This window comes from Henckelia pumila, chromosome 4 (assembly GCF_033568475.1).
Source record: "Henckelia pumila isolate YLH828 chromosome 4, ASM3356847v2, whole genome shotgun sequence".
Classification (NCBI taxonomy): Eukaryota; Viridiplantae; Streptophyta; class Magnoliopsida; order Lamiales; family Gesneriaceae; genus Henckelia; species Henckelia pumila.
This window is the reverse complement of record NC_133123.1, coordinates 54,774,661-54,794,827: the sequence shown is the minus strand read 5'-3', so window position 1 is coordinate 54,794,827 and position 20,167 is coordinate 54,774,661. Positions and strand designations below refer to the sequence as shown.

At 43.1% G+C, this 20,167-nt stretch overlaps 4 non-coding genes across 4 annotated transcripts; all 4 read left to right on the top strand.

Annotated features, from left to right (window-relative positions):
• The first annotated feature begins 16,043 nt into the window (after positions 1 to 16,043).
• On the top strand, positions 16,044 to 16,162 carry LOC140867986 (5S ribosomal RNA). The gene has a single exon (XR_012145423.1). It is a non-coding gene; the product is annotated as a 5S ribosomal RNA (ribosomal RNA).
• A 400-nt stretch (positions 16,163 to 16,562) lies between these two features.
• LOC140868531 (5S ribosomal RNA) lies at positions 16,563 to 16,681 on the top strand. The gene has a single exon (XR_012145944.1). It is a non-coding gene; the product is annotated as a 5S ribosomal RNA (ribosomal RNA).
• A 392-nt stretch (positions 16,682 to 17,073) lies between these two features.
• Positions 17,074 to 17,192, top strand: LOC140868779 (5S ribosomal RNA). Its single transcript, XR_012146180.1, has one exon. It is a non-coding gene; the product is annotated as a 5S ribosomal RNA (ribosomal RNA).
• A 400-nt stretch (positions 17,193 to 17,592) lies between these two features.
• LOC140870503 (5S ribosomal RNA) lies at positions 17,593 to 17,711 on the top strand. Its single transcript, XR_012147461.1, has one exon. It is a non-coding gene; the product is annotated as a 5S ribosomal RNA (ribosomal RNA).
• Positions 17,712 to 20,167: the final 2,456 nt, after the last annotated feature.

Genomic DNA, 20,167 nt, shown 5'->3' with positions numbered 1-20,167 from the left:
TTTGTTTCCACTGTAGAGATCCAGGGCACCAGATAGCTAATTGCCCGAGGAAGAAGAACACTGCTGGTAGAGTGTTCGTTATGCAGGCAGAGGAGGCAGACCCAGACACCTCCTTGATCACCGGTATATCTTACCCCTAGTATTTTATAATTTCTTCCTTTGGTTAAGAATTTCGATTTTTCTTTGTGAAATAATTTTTATTTGGGATTTTTCTATCTGCATGTTAGAATAAGAAGCATGATTTACTTGTGACTAGAATTAAGGGTTATTAGTGACTTATCTTTGGGGGAAAGTTTAGTAGTGGTATGAAATTGTTGGGATTCTTCTGCGTGCAGGGAAAATTTTAGTTGGAGACAACTCCACGTTTGCGTTGCTAGATTCAGGGGCTACGCATTCGTTTATCTCCCTGGAGTTTATCAGACGGATAGGCATCACACCCGAGATTTTTGACATGGTTATGATGTCACTATGCCGTCAGGACAGATTATTTCTACCTCTAGTATCATTCGAGAACTGGAGTTGGAGCTTTAGGGGCACTCCATTCGCGCAGATGTGGTGATTTTTCCGTTGAGTGGATTTGATTTGATATTGGGTATGGACTGGTTGACAGTCAATGGAGCTTCGATTGATTTTCGTCGGAGGACAGTGTCAGTGAAACCGCCGAGAGGCGACCCGTTTACTTTTCATGCATCTCAGAGCAGTGATATTCCTCAGGTGATATCTCTTATTCAGGCGAGGAAGCTGTTGAAATGGGGTTGCCAAGGTTTTCTAGCAAGTATTGTCATGGCCTCAGAACCATCTAGCAGATCATTATCCGAGATAGAGGTGGTTCGTGACTTTCCGAACGTCTTTCCGGAGGATGTTGCAGGAATTCCACCAGTGAGAGATGTGGAGTTCAGCATCGACTTAGTGCCAGACACCGTGCCTATCTCTAAGGCACCATACAGACTTGCTCCTACCGAGATGAAAGAGTTGAAGGAGCAGATACAGGAGTTATTAGAGAAAGGCTTTGTTCGTCCTAGCTTTTCTCCATGGGGAGCTCCAGTGCTATTTGTGAAGAAGAAAGATGGCAGTATGAGACTGTGCATCGATTATCGAGAGTTCAATAGGGTCACAGTGAAGAATAAGTACCCACTGCCGAGGATAGAGGACTTATTTGATCAGTTTCAGGGAGCTTCGGTGTTCTCCAAGATCGACCTGCGATCTGGTTATCATCAGCTGCGAGTTAGAGATGCAGATGTGTCCAAGACTGCTTTCCAGGCACGTTATGGGCATTACGAGTTCTTATTGATGCCATTTGGGATGACCAATGCTCCAGCGGTTTTCATGGATCTCATGAACCGAGTTTTTCGGCCGTATCTTGATCAGTTCATCATAGTCTTCATTGATGATATCTTGATCTACTCTAGGAGCGTTGAGGAGCATAGGAAGCATCTACAGACAGCCTTGCAGACTTTGAGGGAGCATCGTTTGTATGCCAAGTTCAGCAAGTGCGAGTTTTGGCTTGAGCAGGTGGCATTTCTTGGCCACATTATTTCTAGAGATGGGATTGCAGTGGATCAGTCGAAGGTTGAGGCAGTGCAGAAATGGGGTATTCCGAAGAATGCTTTGGAGATTCGCACTTTCTTGGGTTTGGCAGGATACTATAGGAAGTTCATCAAGGGTTTTTCCTCTATTGCAGTACCCTTGACTTTCTTAACCAAGAAGAATGCGAAGTTTGTTTGGAGTCTAGACTGTCAGAGGAGCTTCGATCAGATGAAGGAAGCACTCACTACCGCACCGGTTTTAGCGATGACAGTACCACACGAGGAGTTAGTGGTGTTGGTGAAGGATTACGACTGTGACATTAGCTACCATCCGGGTAAAGCTAATGTGGTGGCCGATGCTTTAAGTTGGAAGTCGTCAGTGGTATCGTGTTTGTCAGTGCAGTTACCACTGCAGAGGGAGATTCAGAGGTTTGATTTGGAGTTTTACTTGGGTGGTCATGCACCGAGCTTGTCAGTATTGACATTGCAGCCAGTTATGTGAGATCGGATCAGGGATGGACAGTCTACTGATGAGGAGTTGCAGCGTTGGAGACAGAGAGATGAGGCCAAGGGTGGTCTTTTGTATACAGTTGTGGATGGCAATTCAGTACCGTGGTAGGATATGGGTACCGAACGTCGATCAGTTGAGAGCTGAGATTCTAGCAGAGGCTCACACATCTCCATACTCCAATCACCCCGGAAGTACAAAGATGTACTGAGATTTGCAGCTATTGTATTGGTGGCCCGGGATGAAGAGAGCAATCGGGAGAGTTGTGTCAGAGTTCTTGACTTGTCAGCAGGTCAAGGCTGAGCATCAGCGTCCCGTAGGACTTCTTAGACCTCTTCCTATTCCGGAATGGAAATGGGAGAATATTACTATGGACTTTGTAGTTGGCTTACCGAGGAGTGCTAGAGGTTGCACAGCTATTTGGGTAATCGTGGATAGACTCACCAAGTCAGCTCATTTCTTGCCGGTGAGGACTACCTACTCCTTGACACAGTATGCAGAGCTTTACATCAAGGAGATTGTTAGACTGCATGGCATACCAGTGTCTATTGTATCCGATAGAGATCCGAGATTCACATCCGCATTTTGGAAGAGTCTGCATACAACATTGGGGACCAGATTACTGTTCAGCACAGTTTTTCATCCCCAGACAGATGGTCAGTTTGAGAGGGTGATACAGGTTCTTGAGGATTTACTGAGAGCCTGTGTCATCGATTTTCAGGGCTCATGGGAGACGAGATTGCCGTTAGTGGAGTTTACCTATAACAATAGCTTTCAGGCGTCTATAGGTATGGCTCCTTATGCAGCTTTGTATGGGAAGAGATGCAGATCTCCTCTTCATTGGGATGAGGTTGGAGAGAGAATCCTATTGGGTCCTGAGATAGTGCAGCAGACTGCTGATATTGTGACCCAGATTCGGGATCGCATGAGGACTGCTCAGAGTCGTCAGAAGAGTTATGCAGATACTCGACGACGAGATTTGGAGATTGCTGTAGGTGATCACGTATTCCTGAAGGTGTCACCTATGAAGGGATTAGTGCGATTTGGTAGGAGAGGCAAGCTTAACCCTAGATATATAGGGCCATTCGAGATCTTGGAGAGAGTTGACACGTTGGCCTACCGTTTAGCTCTACCACCAGGGCTAGCGGCAGTGCACGATGTATTCCATGTATCCATGCTTCGGAGATACATCTCGTACTCATCACATGTGTTGGATTTTGAGCCTCTTCAGTTGACACCGGAGTTACCATTTGAGGAGAGGCCTATACGGATCTTGGCTAGGGAGGAGCGCAGATTGAGGACGCGGGTCATACCGATGGTCAGAGTCCAGTGGCTGAATCATTCGGAGGAGGAAGCTACTTGGGAGACCGAGGCAGACATGAGGACTCGCTACCCGGAGTTGTTCGGGTAAGTACTTTAATTTCGAGGACGAAATTCAAATTAAGGGGGGGAGAATTGTAACACCCAGTATTTTTAGTACGTAAATTCGCATGCATAATTACGAAATTTATTTATTTAAAATTTTAGATTATGGGTTAAATAATTATGTGAAATTATTGGTGCATGTTTTAAGTTATTTTTAAGCATTTAACCCATAATTAGTGATTTTTCATGATTTATGGAAATTTAATTATTTTATCGCGTAGACGGGACCGTGGATGGACGAGATGACAACTTTCTATCCAATTTATTTCATGAGCATTTTTAGAGCCCAAAAATATTATTTTGAGTTTTATTTCCTCAAAATTTTCAGTATTTAATTTTATATTTCATTTTAGGAGTCCATTTTTATCCAAATTTAGCCAAAATAATGACTTTTTACTATCTTTAAAATTCCCTTAATTATATATTTCGGGATTTTATTCGAGTTATCAGATTTTAAATATTATTTAGAGTTTTTAAGTTATATATATTGTATATTTAAAACCCTTATTAATATTTTAATTACCCTAAACTTTATTTTATTCTAATTACCCTAAACCTAGCCCAAAATCCTACGTTGAATCTTCTAGCCGCCACCCCCTCCCTTGTTCTTCATCTTCTTCATCGGCTAGCATCTCTAAGGATTCCATAGCCACGATTTTTAAGCATCCAAGTTGTGTCATCGTCGCCTCGTCGTCCCGGAATCGTTCCACGCGCCTTCTTCTCTTCAACCTATGGTGCAAGGCATGATTCTTTCTCTAATTTTTGTGCCATATCAGTGCTTATGCGTGTGTGTGTGTATGTATCATTTTTTTTTAATTCAAGAAATTTCAGAAGAAAAAAAAATCGAGAAGGGTTGAATGTATGCACTTGTTCACGTTTTTGGGAATCATGTTCACGTTTTTGGTTAAGGCGCGTTCATGGCTGCTGGTTAGGGCTGTCAAGGGGTTCGTCGGGGTCCTTAGGCTAGCTTGGCTCGGTCGGTCATGGGCTAGATAGAGGCTTGGTCAAGCTGGTGCAAGAAGTAGCCATGGGGTGTGCAGGTTAGGGTTTCTAGAAGAAGGGTTCGGCCTTGGGCTAGGGTGAAGGGTTGAGGCCGAGCTAGGGCAGGTTCAAACCACCCAGACGTGGGCTACGTCTGGGCGTCGGCGCTCCGGCTAGGGGCGGCCAGAGCAGGCCGGCAGCAGCCAAGGAGTGGCTGCTGCTCACGGCCGCAACATGAACTAGGAAGGGCGGCGGGTTTTAGGGTTTCAGGGGTGGGTCCGGGTCGGGTTGGTGGTCCGGGTCAAGTCAGTGGGTCTTGGGTCATGTTAGTTGGGTTCGAGTCCGGGTTAAGTTAGTCGGGCTCGGGTATTTTATTTTTAAGTTAATTATTAAGTTAAAGTGTTTTAGTTGGGCTAAATAGATTAATTAAATTAATGGGCTACATTTAAATTTATTAATGGGCTTGAATAATTATTTTAAGTTAGCCTAATAATTTTTATGGGCTTGGAAGCCCATGAAAACTATTGGGTCAGTCTTTGGGCTTTTGGGCCCATTGGGCCAGAATATGTTGTTATTGGGCCAGTAATGTTTTAATTGAAAGAGTGGGTGCCCAGTGAGCCAACTTGAGGCTATGGGCTTTGATGACTCTTTGTACAAACGATCTTTTGTTTAATGTAATTTACACTTTTATTAATGGCAATGACTTTATCTTTCTTCATATTGTTATATTGTGATATACTATTGTTGTTTTGATAAAGACCTTGAATATACTATAGTGTATGTAAGATGTGGTAGAACATGGGGATGTCTATCATGAAATACATCTTATAGTCACTGTATATTCTAAACTGTTCCTAGTCAATTGAGCCGTCCGAGAATAAGGATAAGGATCGCTCGAGTTTGAGACTAGCATTTGCGATGCGGAGTACCACGTTTCATTGGTAGGGAACATGGAGATGTTCGAAGCATGCAAATGGATATTCATAGGATGAATAATCGAACTACCCTATCCGGACTTTCCAAGTGGTTATCACTTATCGAGTGGATAAAGTCCGCGGTTTTGGTTGTACACCATTAGTCCTTACTACTTGAAACATCATGGAGACTCTATATGCTAGTACTGTGCTTTGACTCGTTTACCGACTCTATGGGGGTCATCAGGTGTCGGGATTGGGTACAGTTACAACACATATAGGAGTCGATGCATTGTTGTCAAGGATTCACCACATACTTGCGAGTGTGGATATCCTATGCGATCTGATGAGATATTAGTGTGACGAATCTCTGGCCAGAGTACTTGATGTGATTTAAGAAATGGTTTCTTAGTAGCACATGCGATGTCACTAATTTGATCTTCAAGATGTATTGCATAGTTATCGAATCTTGAGCGACTCTCGATATACCAATGGTTGTTGATTCGATCGGGATATATGGATGAAGGGACCGTACTGTACGCTAACCAAAATCTACTGGTTCTTGTAGGCACTATCAGTGATACCTAGGGAATCATGGGGCGATGTTGCTAGGCGCTTTACCATGATTCGTTGGGCAAGTCGGAAATCGTTGTTCCGAGTCACAAGGAGTTGTGAGCCCACGGCTAGCTGTATCCCTGAACCATTGAGGGTCACACAGTGTAATGGAGTTTTAATCCCCGTTGAGATAGTTAAATTTAAAGAGTTAAATTTAATGAATAAAGAAGTTGGACTTCTTAAATAAGAGTAAGGGAGTAGGATTTCCTAAAATGACATAGGGATGTACATTTTTGGAAACCACTGAATTCGGATTCAGGAAAATTTATCTTGACTTTAAAATGTGCAGAAATGGTTTCTGTGCACATTGGTAAAATCGGTTTATCAATCGGAGTCACGATGAATTTTATATTAATTTCTGAACATGCGGGCTTTGCTTGTCGGGCCTCAACTTATGACTAATGGGCCCTAAGGTGTTAGTGGCCTGCATTATAAATAAGTTATTGCAGTACAGAAATTATACACAGTTGGTCATAATTTTGAGAGACAGTTTTCGAAAAAAACCCCTAGTTCTCTCTAGAAATTCGGCCGCCCCTCTCTTCTCTGCGTGAGAAATTCCGGTCTGTGATTTTGAATTGCAGTCTGGAATAGCGAATCAAATTCGTTTATTCTCTTCGTAGAAAACTTCTGATAGATTTTCTAGTGCAATCTATCAGAGGGATTAAACCTCCATTCATGGACCTGATTGAAGGACAGAATATTCATCAGTTCCAGGGAGATACAAGAAGCGCAGAGAAATCTGTGTGGTGTCCAATAATCTCGCTTCGAGATTGAAGGTAAAAATTACATAACAGTTATTTAATTTTTACACACACAAATAATTTAATCGTAAACGGTTGATACCCACACTATGAAATTGTTCCATAATAAAATTTTTAAACTTCCGCTGCACCGGGTATCAATCGTGATTGATCTGAACGCCAGTTTTCCAACATTAATGGGCTTTAATTTATTAATTGGGCCTAGAAATGTATTTTTGGGTTTAAGTGTATTAATGGGCCAGTCTCAGTGTTAATGGGCCAGAATTTAAGAAAAAGGGCTTGAGTGTTAGGGCCAGCAGTTCAGTACAACCCATGAGAAATTGCATGTGTCCTGAATATATATTTAATTATTTTTTTTTATGCATGGAAGTTATTTTTAATATTTATATGTTAGTATGAAATTATATTAAATATATATGGACACACATTTTATTTAAGTACATGCATTCATGAAATAATTTTTATGCATGATTTAATGTTTGAAGTTGAGCAAAAGAAAATAATTTTATGTTGGAAGTTGAAGTAGTGTGACAATTTAAGGGGGATTCGTCCCCATAATTGAACTATTGAAGGGCAGTTTACTGCCAATTTAAGAGGTGATTCGTCACCGCCACGTATGTTGGTTTACCACGCTGATCAGTATTTAATGTATGTATGGTTACACTATGGATGCGACCTTTCGATGTTAGAAAATACTTTGCTCAACAATGTTTATGTACTATTATGATATTCAAGTTTAATTTAAGTTTATGTTATGTTCATGATATTTTTAAGCATGCTCATTCATGTATATGTTATGTATTAGTATTAAAGTGATTTAAATTATTTTTAAACCCTTGTTATGTTTGCATGTTGGGCCTCTAGGCTCACTACACTGGTATGGTGCATGTGAGTACGTAGACGAGGATGTGGTACCCACCGGTGGCGAGGACCTATGAGCGGACATGCAGTGATCCCGTGACCGTTGTCGGAGTCTATATACATGTTTCGAATATTTTATCATGTTATACATTTTTTATTTATTTTCAGTAATTGACACTATATGATGTTTTTATTGAAATATTTTCAGTGCATGCAAAACTTTGATTTCTTTTGTTTTTGTCAGTATTTTATTAAACGCATGACTCAGATATTTAATTTATGAAATTTTAAGTTTTCAAATTGTTGCATTATTTTATTTAAGTTATTTATTTTAAATCTATTTATTCTGTGCATATATGTATGGGCTTGTATGTATATATTTTTATTTAGTAAGTAATAAAAAAAAATTTTCGCATATTTATTTATTTATATTTAGAGAGTTAGGGTCGTTTCAATTGGTATCAGAGCACGGGCCTTGGAGGGGTCATTACTGCTGTGCGAGCTCAGAAATCCACGCTATCGGTCTGTAAGTTTTAAGTGTTTATAGCATGATTTACTTTTAAGAATTTAAGTTAGCATTAATGTTAAAACACTTAGTTATGCATGACGATATACGTAAAGAAATATGTGGTGGTGCAGAATGCCTCCGAGACCAATGAACAGACGTGGGGAATCTCCACCTCCACCTCCGCAGAACCCACTTGCAGCATTGGATCAGGCCAATGATAATATTATGGCAGGGATTACTGCTCTGCTGGAGCAGCAGGCTACACGTCCTGGACTGTCCCACGAGGAGGACATAGCTGAGCGGTTCCAGAAGAAGGGGCCGAAGGAGTTCACTGGTATCACCGATCCAATGGTGGCTGAGTGGTGGATTCGTTATTTGGAGTCCATCTTTGCATACATGGGGATTACTGACGCCGACAGGGTGAAATGTGCGACGTATATGATGAGGGGAGATGCAGCTCTTTGGTGGGAGGGTGCTGCCAGGGGAGTACATCTTCCTACATTGACTTGGGTGGAGTTTAGGCGTATCTTCTACGCCAAGTATTTCACGGAGGATGTGCGCAGTCGCATGATCCGGAAGTTTATGAGTCTCCGACAGGGGGACAGGTCAGTGGTTGAGTATGTGAGACAGTTCAAGAGGGGCTGTCATTTTGTGCCTCTGATTGCAGACAGTCCACTGGAAAAGATGAGGCAGTTTGTGGAGGGACTGAAGGCGGATATTAAGCATGACGTATGTATGATGGACGTCGCTACATATGAGGCGGCAGTTAGTAGAGCACTGAGGTCAAAGGAGGGTAGGAGAGAGATACAGAGAGAGCTGCAGGGGAAGAGACAGAATCAATCTGGATTTCAGCGACCATCTTCGCAGCCTCCTGCGAAGAAGCAGTATATTGGGCCGTCTAAGGGCCCGAACCAGCAGCAGAGGCCACAGCAGCCTAGGGGCGGGGCCCTTAATACTGGAGGTTTTCCTACTTGCCCGAAGTGTCAGAAGATGCATTCGGGATCTTGTCTTTTGGGAGCAGGAGTTTGTTTCCACTGTAGAGAGCCAGGGCACCAGATAGCTAATTGCCCGAGGAAGAAGAACACTGCTGGTAGAGTGTTCGTTATGCAGGCAGAGGAGGCAGACCCAGACACCTCCTTGATCACCGGTATATCTTACCCCTAGTATTTTATAATTTCTTCCTTTGGTTAAGAATTTCGATTTTTCTTTGTGAAATAATTTTTATTTGGGATTTTTCTATCTGCATGTTAGAATAAGAAGCATGATTTACTTGTGACTAGAATTAAGGGTTATTAGTGACTTATCTTTGGGGGATAGTTTAGTAGTGGTATGAAATTGTTGGGATTCTTCTGCGTGCAGGGAAAATTTTAGTTGGAGACAACTCCACGTTTGCGTTGCTAGATTCAGGGGCTACGCATTCGTTTATCTCCCTGGAGTTTATCAGACGGATAGGCATCACACCCGAGATTTTTGACAGTGGTTATGATGTCACTATGCCGTCAGGACAGATTATTTCTACCTCTAGTGTCATTCGAGAACTGGAGTTGGAGCTTCAGGGGCACTCCATTCGCGCAGATGTGGTGATTTTTTCGTTGAGTGGATTTGATTTGATATTGGGTATGGACTGGTTGACAGTCAATGGAGCTTCGATTGATTTTCGTCGGAGGACAGTGTCAGTGAAACCGCCGGGAGGCGACCCGTTTACTTTTCATGCATCTCAGAGCAGTGATATTCCTCAGGTGATATCTCTTATTCAGGCGAGGAAGCTGTTGAAATGGGGTTGTCAAGGTTTTCTAGCAAGTATTGTCATGGCCTCAGAACCATCTAGCAGATCATTATCCGAGATAGAGGTGGTTCGTGACTTTCCAAACGTCTTTCCGGAGGATGTTGCAGGAATTCCACCAGTGAGAGATGTGGAGTTCAGCATCGACTTAGTGCCAGACACCGTGCCTATCTCTAAGGCACCATACAGACTTGCTCCTACCGAGATGAAAGAGTTGAAGGAGCAGATACAAGAGTTATTAGAGAAAGGCTTTGTTCGTCCTAGTTTTTCTCCATGGGGAGCTCCAGTGTTATTGGTGAAGAAGAAAGATGGCAGTATGAGACTGTGCATCGATTATCGAGAGTTCAATAGGGTCACAGTGAAGAATAAGTACCCACTGCCGAGGATAGAGGACTTATTTGATCAGTTTCAGGGAGCTTCGGTGTTCACCAAGATCGACCTGCGATCTGGTTATCATCAGCTGCGAGTTAGAGATGCAGATGTGTCCAAGACTGCTTTCCAGGCACGTTATGGGCATTACGAGTTCTTATTGATGCCATTTGGGATGACCAATGCTCCAGCGGTTTTCATGGATCTCATGAACCGAGTTTTTCGGCCGTATCTTGATCAGTTCATCATAGTCTTCATTGATGATATCTTGATCTACTCTAGGAGCGTTGAGGAGCATAGGCAGCATCTACAGACAGCCTTGCAGACTTTGAGGGAGCATCGTTTGTATGCCAAGTTCAGCAAGTGCGAGTTTTGGCTTGAGCAGGTGGCATTTCTTGGCCACATTATTTCTAGAGATGGGATTGCAGTGGATCAGTCGAAGGTTGAGGCAGTGCAAAAATGGGGTATTCCGAAGAATGCTTTGGAGATTCGCACTTTCTTGGGTTTGGCAGGATACTATAGGAAGTTAAGGGTTTTTCCTCTATTGCAGTACCCTTGACTTCCTTAACCAAGAAGAATGCGAAGTTTGTTTGGAGTCCAGACTGTCAGAGGAGCTTCGATCAGCTGAAGGAAGCACTCTTTACCACACCGGTTTTAGCGATGACAGTACCACACGAGGAGTTAGTGGTGTACACCGATGCGTCTAAGCTAGGTTTAGGCGCAATACTTATGCAGTGTGGTAAGGTTATTGCTTATGCATCGAGGCAGTTTAAGATTCATGAGTAGAACTACCCGACACATGATTTGGAGTTAGCGGCAGTGGTCTTCGCTTTGAAAATCTGGAGGCACTATCTGTATGGAGAGAAGTGCAAGATTTTCACTGATCACAAGAGCCTCAAGTACTTCTTCACTCAGAAGGAGTTGAACATGAGGCAACGGAGATGGTTGGAGTTGGTGAAGGATTACGACTGTGACATTAGCTACCATCTGGGTAAAGCTAATGTAGTGGCCGATGCTTTGAGTCGGAAGTCGTCAGTGGTATCGTGTTTGTCAGTGCAGTTACCACTGCAGAGGGAGATTCAGAGGTTTGATTTGGAGTTTTACTCGGGTGGTCATGCACCGAGCTTGTCAGTATTGACGTTGCAGCCAGTTCTGCTAGATCGGATCAGGGATGGACAGTCTACTGATGAGGATTTGCAGCGTTGGATACAGAGAGATGAGGCCAAGGGTGGTCTTCTGTATACAGTTGTGGATGGCATTGTTCAATACCGTGGTAGGATGTGGGTACCGAACGTCGATCAGTTGAGAGTTGAGATTCTAGCAGAGAGTCACACATCTCCGTACTCCATTCACCCCGAAGTACGAAGATGTACCGAGATTTGCAGCTATTGTATTAGTTGCCCGGGATGAAGAGAGCAATCAGGAGAGTTGTGTCAGAGTTCTTGACTTGTCAGCATGTCAAGGCTGAGCATCAGCGTCCAGCAGGACTTCTTAGACCTCTTCCTATTCCGGAATGGAAATGGGAGAATATTACTATGGACTTTGTAATTGGCTTACCGAGGAGTGCTAGAGGTTGCACAGCTATTTGGGTGATCGTGGATAGACTGACCAAGTCAGCTCATTTCTTGCTGGTGAGGACTTCCTACTCCTTGACACAGTATGCAGAGCTTTACATCAAGGAGATTGTTAGACTGCATGGCATACCAGTGTCTATCGTATCCGATAGAGATCCGAGATTCACATTCGCGTTTTGGAAAAGTCTACATACAACATTGGGGACCAGATTACTGTTCAGCACAGCTTTTCATCCCCAGAGAGATGAGCAATCTGAGAGGGTGATACAGGTTCTTGAGGATTTACTGAGAGCCTGTGTCATCGATTTTCAGGGCTCATGGGAGACGAGATTGCCGTTAGTGGAGTTTACCTATAACAATAGCTTTCAGGCGTCTATAGGTATGGCTCCTTATGCAGCTTTGTATGGGAGGAGATGCAGTTCTCCTCTTCATTGGGATGAGGTTGGAGAGAGAATCCTATTGGGTCCTGAGATAGTGCAGCAGACTGCTGATATTGTGACCCAGATTCGGGATCGCATGAGGACTGCTCAGAGTCGTCAGAAGAGTTATGCAGATACTCGACGACGAGATTTGGAGTTCGCTGTAGGTGATCACGTATTCCTGAAGGTGTCACCTATGAAGGGAGTAGTGCGATTTGGCCGGAGAGGCAAGCTTAACCCTAGATATATAGGGCCATTCGAGATCTTGGAGAGAGTTGGCACGTTGGCCTACCGTTTAGCTCTACCACATGGGCTAGCGGCAGTGCACAATGTATTCCATGTATCCATGCTTCGGAGATATATCTCGAACCCGTCACATGTGTTGGATTTTGAGCCTCTTCAGTTGACACCGGAGTTAGCATTTAAGGAGAGGCCTATACGGATCTTGGCTAGGGAGGAGCGCAGATTGAGGACGCGGGTCATACCGATGGTCAGAGTCCAGTGGCTGAATCATTCAGAGGAGGAAGCTACTTGGGAGACCGAGGCAGACATGAGGACTCGCTACCCGGAGTTGTTCGGGTAAGTACTTTAATTTCGAGGATGAAATTCAAATTAAGGGGGGGGGGGGGGGGGGGGAGAATTGTAACACCCAATATTTTTAGTACGTAAATTCGCATGCATAATTAGGGAATTTATTTATTTAAAATTTTAGATTATGGGTTAAATAATTATGTGAAATTATTGGTGCATGTTTTAAGTTATTTTTAAGCATTTAACCCATAATTAGTGATTTTTCATGATATATGGAAATTTAATTATTTTATCGCGTAGACGGGTCCGTGGACGGACGAGATGACAACATTGTATCCAATTTATTTCATGAGCATTTTTAGAGCCCAAAAATATTATTTTGAGTTTTATTTCCTCAAAATTTTCAATATTTAATTTTATATAATTTTAGGAGTCCATTTTTATCCAAATTTAGCCAAAATAATGACTTTTTACTATCTTTAAAATTCCCTTAATTATATATTTCGGGATTTTATTAAAGTTATCAGATTTTAAATATTATTTAGAGTTTTTAAGTTATATATATTGTATATTTAAAACCCTTATTAATATTTTAATTATCCTAAACTTTATTTTATTCTAATTAACCTAAACCTACCCCAAAATCCTACGTTGAATCTTCTAGCCGCCACCCCCTCCCTTGTTCTTCATCTTCTTCATCGGCTAGCATCTCTAAGGATTCCATAGCCACGATTTTGAAGCATCCAAGTTGTGTCATCGTCGCCTCGTCGTCCCGGAATCGTTCCACGCGCCTTCTTCTCTTCAACCTACGGTGCAAGGCATGATTCTTTCTCTAATTTTTGTGCCATATCAGTACTTATGCATGTGTGTGTGTATGTATCATTTTTTTTAATTCAAGAAATTTCAGAAGAAAAAAAAAATCGAGAAGGTTGAATGTATGCACTTGTTCACGTTTTTGGGAATCATGTTCACATTTTTGGTTAAGGGGCGTGCATGGCTGCTGGTCAGGGCTGCCAAGGGGTTCGTCGAGGTCCTTAGGCTAGCTTTGCTCTGTCGGTCATGGGCTAGATAGAGGCATGGGCGAGCTGGTGCAAGAAGTAGCCATGGGGTGCGCAGGTTAGGGTTTCTGGAAGGAGGGTTCGGCCTTGGGCTAGGGTGAAGGGTTGAGACCGAGCTAGGGCGGCGCTCCGGCTAGGGGCGGTCGGAGCAGGCCGGCAGTAGCCAAGGAGTGGCTGCTGCTCACGGCCGCAGCATGAACTAGGAAGGGGCTGCGGGTTTTAGGGTATCAGGGGTGGGTCCGGGTCGGGTTGGTGGTTCGGGTCAATTTAGTGGGTCTTGGGTCATGTTAGTTGGGTCCGGGTCCGGGTTAAGTTAGTCGGGCTCGGATATTTTATTTTTAAGTTAATTATTAAGTTAAAGTGTTTTAGTTGGGCTAAATAGATTAATTAAATTAATGGGCTACATTTAAATTTATTAATGGGCTTGAATAATTATTTTAAGTTAGCCTAATAATTTTTATGGGCTTGGAAGCCCATGAAAATTATTGGGCCAGTCTTTGGGCTTTTGGGCCCATTGGGCCAGAATAGGTTGTTATTGGGCCATGAATGTTTTAATGGGCTTTAATTTATTAATTGGGCCTAGAAATGTATTTTTGGGTTTAAGTGTATTAATGGGTCAGTCTCAGTGTTAATGGGCCAGAATTTAAGAAAAAGGGCTTGAGTGTTAGGCCCAATAGTTCAGTACAACCCATGAGAAATTGCAATGGTCCTGAATATATATTTAATTAATTTTTTTTATGCATGGAAGTAATTTTTAATATTTATATGTTAGTATGAAATTAAATTAATATATATGAAGGACACACATTTTATTTAAGTACATGCATTCATGAAATAATTTTTATGCATGATTTAATGTTTGAGGTTGAGCAAAAGAAAATAATTTTATGTTGAAAGTTGAAGTAGTGTGACAATTTAAGGGGGATTCGTCCCCATATGTGAACTATTGAAGGGTAGTTTACTGCCAATTTAAGAGGTGATTCGTCACCGTCACGTACGTTGGTTTACCACACTGATCAGTATTTAATGTATGTATGGTTACACTATGGATGCGACCTTTCGATGTTAGAAAATACTTTGCTCAACAATGTTTATGTATTATTATGATATTCAAGTTTAATTTAAGTTTATGTTATGTTCATGATATTTTTAAGCATGCTCATTCATGTATATGTTATGTATTAGTATTAAAGTGATTTAAATTATTTTTAAACGCTTGTTATGTTAGCATGTTGGGCCTCTAGGCTCACTACACTGGTATGGTGCAGGTGAGTACGTAGAGGAGGATGTGGTACCCACCGGTGGCGAGGACCTATGAGCGGACATGTAGTGACCCCGTGGCCGTGACCGTTGTCTGAGTCTATATGCATGTTTCGAATATTTTATCATGTTATACATTTTTTATTTATTTTCAGTAATTGACACTATGGGATGTTTTTATTGAAATATTTTCAGTGCATGCAAAACTTTAATTTATTTTGTTTTTCTCAGTATTTTATTAAACGCATAACTCAGATATTTAATTTATGAAATTTTAAGTTTTCAAATTGCCAGTATTTATTCTGTGCATATATGTATGTGCATGTATGTACATATTTTTATTTAGTAAGTAATAAAAAAAAAAATTTCCGCATATTTATTTATTTATATTTAGAGAGTTAGGGTCGTTGAACTTTCAGTCCAATCCGTGGATAGAAAAGATTCAATAGACTTAATCAAACGACGTGAACGTGCGATCTGGCTGACGCGGGCCGCTTCGATGGGTCTCAGCGCGCCCTACGGGAAAAATGCCACGAAAGACCATCTCCGGGTTGTAATTTGAGCGTCTCCGTTTCTCAAATCGAGATACTTGCTGTAGGTATCGAGAGGAGCTTCGCGTGAGCAGGTTGAAGCTCCCGTAACTCTTAGCCGATCGAAAGTTATGTCCGTTTGAAACTAAAGCTCCTGCTCCTCCGATCCGTAATTCGAGAGACAAAACAATAAAGAATTCATTCACTGTTGGGTGTGATCATACCAGCACTAATCCATCGGATCCCATCAGAACTCCGAAGTTAACTGTTCCTGGGCAAGAACGAACTCCGAAGTTAACCGTGCCTGGGCGAGAGCAGTAACTCTTAGCCGATCGAAAGTTATGTCCTTTTGAAACTGCAGCTCCTGTTCCTCCGATCCGCAATTCGAGAGACAAAACAATAAAGAATTCATTCAATGTTGGGTGCGATCATACCAGAACTAATGTACCGGATCCCATCAGAACTCCGAAGTTAAGCGTGCTTGGGCGAGAGCAATACTAGGATGGGTGACCCCTTGGGAAGTCCTCGTGTTGCACCTTTTTTTTCATTAATTTCTTTTTTTCTTACTCGTACATCTTGTTCTTTCGATTCATCGCCTTTCTATTTCTGACTCTTTCAGTCCAATCCACGGATATTAATGATGCAATAGACTGAATCATACGATGTGAACGTGCAATCTGGTGACGCGGGCCGCTTCGGAGGGTCCCAGCGCAACATATGGGAAAAATGACCCGAAAGACCTTCTCCGTTTTGGAATTTGAGCGTCTCCGTCTCTTTAACCGAGATACGCACTTTAGGTATCGAGTGGAGCTTCGCGTGAGAAGGCTAAAGCTCCTGTAACTCTCAGCCAATTGAAAGTTATGTCCGTTTGAAACTGCAGCTCCTGTTCCTCCGATCCGCAATTCGAGAGACAAAAAAATAAAGAATTCATTCACTGTCGGGTGTGATCATACCAGCACTAATGCACCGGATCCCATCAGAACTTCGAAGTTATGCGTGCTTGGGCAAGAGCAGTACTAGTATGGGTGACCCCCTGGGAAGTCCTCGTGTTGCATCCCTTTTTTATTAGTTTCTTTTTTTCTTACTCGTACATCTTGTTCATCCGATTTCTCTCCGTCCTATTTCCGACTCTTTCAGTCCAATCCGCGGATAGAAAAGATGCAATAGACTGAATCACACGATGTGAACATGCGATCTGGGTGATGCGGGCCACTTCGGTGGGTCCCAGCATGCCCTACGGGAAAAATGCCCCCAAAGACCATCTCCGGGTTTGAATTTGAGCTTCTCTGTCTCTTAGACCGAGATACGCGCCGTAGGTATCGAGAAGAGTTTTGCATGAGTAGGCTGAAGCTTCCGTAACTCTCTGCAGATTGAAAGTTATGTTCGTTTGAAACTGAAGGTCCTATTCCTCCGATCCGCAATTCGAGACAACAAAGAATTCATTCATTTTTGGTGTGATTATACCATCACTAATGCTCTAAATCCCATCAGAACTCTGAAGTTAAGCGTGCTTGGGCGAGAGTAGTACTAGGATGGGTGACCCCCTGGGAAGTTCTCGTGTTGCACTCCTTTTTCATTAATTTTTTTTTTCTTACTCGTACTTCTTATTTTTCCGATTCCTCGCCGTCCTATTTCTGACTCTTTCAGTCCAATCCGCGGATAGAAAAGATGCAATTAGACTTAATCACATGACGTGAACGTGCGATCTGGGTGACGCTGGCCGCTTTGGTGGGTTCCAGCGTGCCATACGGGAAAAACGCCCCGAAAGACCATCTCCGGATTGTAATTTGAGCGTCTCCGTCTCTTAGACCGAGATACTTGATGTAGGTATCGAGAGAATTTTCGCGTGAGCAGGCTGAAGCTCCAGTAACTCTTAGCTGATCGAAAGTTATGTCTGTTTGAAACTGCAGCTCCTGTTCCTCCGATCCGCAATTCGATAGACAAAACAATAAAGAATTCATTCACTGTTGGGTGCGATCAGACCAGCACTAATGCACCGGATCCCATCAGAACTTTGAAGTTAAGTGTGCTTGGGCGAGAGCAGTACTAGGATGGGTGACCCCTTGGGAAGTCCTCGTGTTGCACCCCTTTTTTCATTAATTTTTTTTTCTTACTCGTATTTCTAGTTCTTTCGATTCCTCGCCGTCCTATTTCCGAATCTTTTTGTCCAATCCGCGAATAGAAAAGATGCAATAGACTAAATCATACGATGTGAACGTGCAATCTAGGTGACGCGGGCCGCTTCGGTGGGTCCCAGCGCGACATACGGGAAAAATGCCCCGAAAGACCATCTCCATTTTGGAATTTGAGCGTCTCTGTCTCTTTAACCGAGATACGCACTATAGGTATCGAGTGGAGCTTCGCGTGAGCAGGCTGAAGCTCCAGTAACTCTCAGCCGATCGAAAGTTATGTCCGTTTGAAACTGCAGCTCCTGTTCCTCCGATCTGCAATTCGAGAGACAAAAAAATAAAGAATTCATTAATTGTTGGGTGCGATCATACCAGCACTAATGCACCGGATCCCATCTGTAGTAGCCCGTACCCTAATTGAGTAATTAAAGGATTAATGCTAATTAATTGAATTGGGTATTGGACGGATCGGAAGCTCCGAAGGGATGATCGGAAGCTCCGAACAGGATCGGACGCTCCGATGAGCGATCGGAGGCACTGATGTTATTACGTCAGGCATGACGTGTGGTTGGATCGGAAGCTCCGATCAGGATCGGAAGCTCCGATCACCCCTATCCGGAGTCAACTAGTGATATTTTGACACGTGGTAGATCAGGATCTTCGAAAGCTCCGATGGCAGGATCGGACGTTTCGATCGAGGTTCGGACGTTCCGATCAAGGATCGGAAGTTCCGATCGTTGTCTATAAATAGAAGGCCGAGGTTTCACTTTCATTTGCCAATTCCGATTTCTCCTTTCCTTTCTAGTCCTTTTGGAGCTATTCTAGTCTTCTTAGGCTTGGTCCGGAGGTCGGCGAGGCGTTCGGTAGTCGTAGCGGAGTTGTGCCCAAGTTCTGGAGGCATCGACATCAAAGGGCTAACGACGGACGAAGGTATAGCTTTTGCTTCCTATAAATATTTAGGAGTATGCAATAGCTTAGTTAAGGCTTTTAGAGCACTTTAATGATAGTAGTATCATTTGGCAGTGTAGAGCAGACTATAGGCGTGGACCTAGAGTTGGTAGAGCTTGCACTGTATTGAGGTACGAAAGTACTGTTCGAGATATCCTGACTGAGTATGCATGTATTATGTGACTGCATGATTTATATGCCATGATATTATGCTGCATTCATTTGCATCTTGCTGTATCTCTTTCGAGATGTCTGTTAGTAGGGTTGTACCCTATCCTGTTAGTGGATGGACTTCCATCGATTTGGGTCCGGCGTATCCACGGTTATCTCGGTATGGGAGCCACCTCCTGAAGCGATGGCACATCGTGCTACATACCAGGGCCCGGTCTGTCTCTGTTATCTGATCCTTGACCTCGAGTCTATAGGGAGTTCACTTTGCATGCATGTATACTCATACTCTCACACTGAGCATTTTATGCTCACGTCTCGTACTCTGTATTTTTTGGACACCCTATTCCATGGGGCAGGTTTGCGATTGGACGAGGAGGGTGGATCCAGGAGGGGCTAGTCAGTGGTTGGCCAGCTGGAGCTTCGCTTAGGTTTTATTACTATTGTTTGGGTTTATACAGCTATTCGATTTGGTTGTATATTATTGGATAAATTACAGATTCCTTTACTTGGGATTGTATAATGTTTATGGATTCCGCAGTTTTATTCTGATATCTGTTTTATTAAGTTAATTGCATGCCTAAATTCTGTTTAGTAGGTGATCCGGGTAAGGGTCACTACATTTATGGTATCAGAGCAAGCATAGTATTCTTGGGATTTAGACTCTGCATATGGTAACCATGAGGTATTTTTGTAGATGGCAAATCGTGATGACCAGAGTTCTCATGGCAGTATTGCTGGGTGTTGGGGTGATGCCGGCCGAGAGCATCATCAAGAACGGCATCATCGTCATCATGACGATGAGCGTTTCACTGTGCGTCGATTCTTAGCTATGGGTCCTAAGCCCTTAGTTGGAGGTGAGTCTCCGGAGGATGCAGAAAATTGGTTAGACCGCATGGAGATGACTTTTCAGACTTTCCACTGCACCGAGGAGCAGAAGATGGAGACCCTTGGCTATCTTCTGGATGGGCGAGCCCGTAGGTGGTGGAGGTTTACTTCTGCACCCTTTATTGCGGCGAGATGAGTGGCCACTTGGGCCGAGTTCTGCACAGCTTTTCAAAAGCGGTATTTTCCTCCTGCACTCCGTCAGTCGAAGGCAGGCGAGCTACTGAGTCTGCGACAGGGAGCCATGTCTATTGATGAGTATCAGCAGAGGTTCTTTGATCTGCTATCCTATTGCCCCGAGATTGCTGATAGCTCAGAGATGAAGTATAATCTGTTCCTTCAGGGCCTTAACCCTGAGATCCATGACCGTGTGGCGGTTGGCGACGACATGTCCTACGAGGGTTTGGTGAGCCG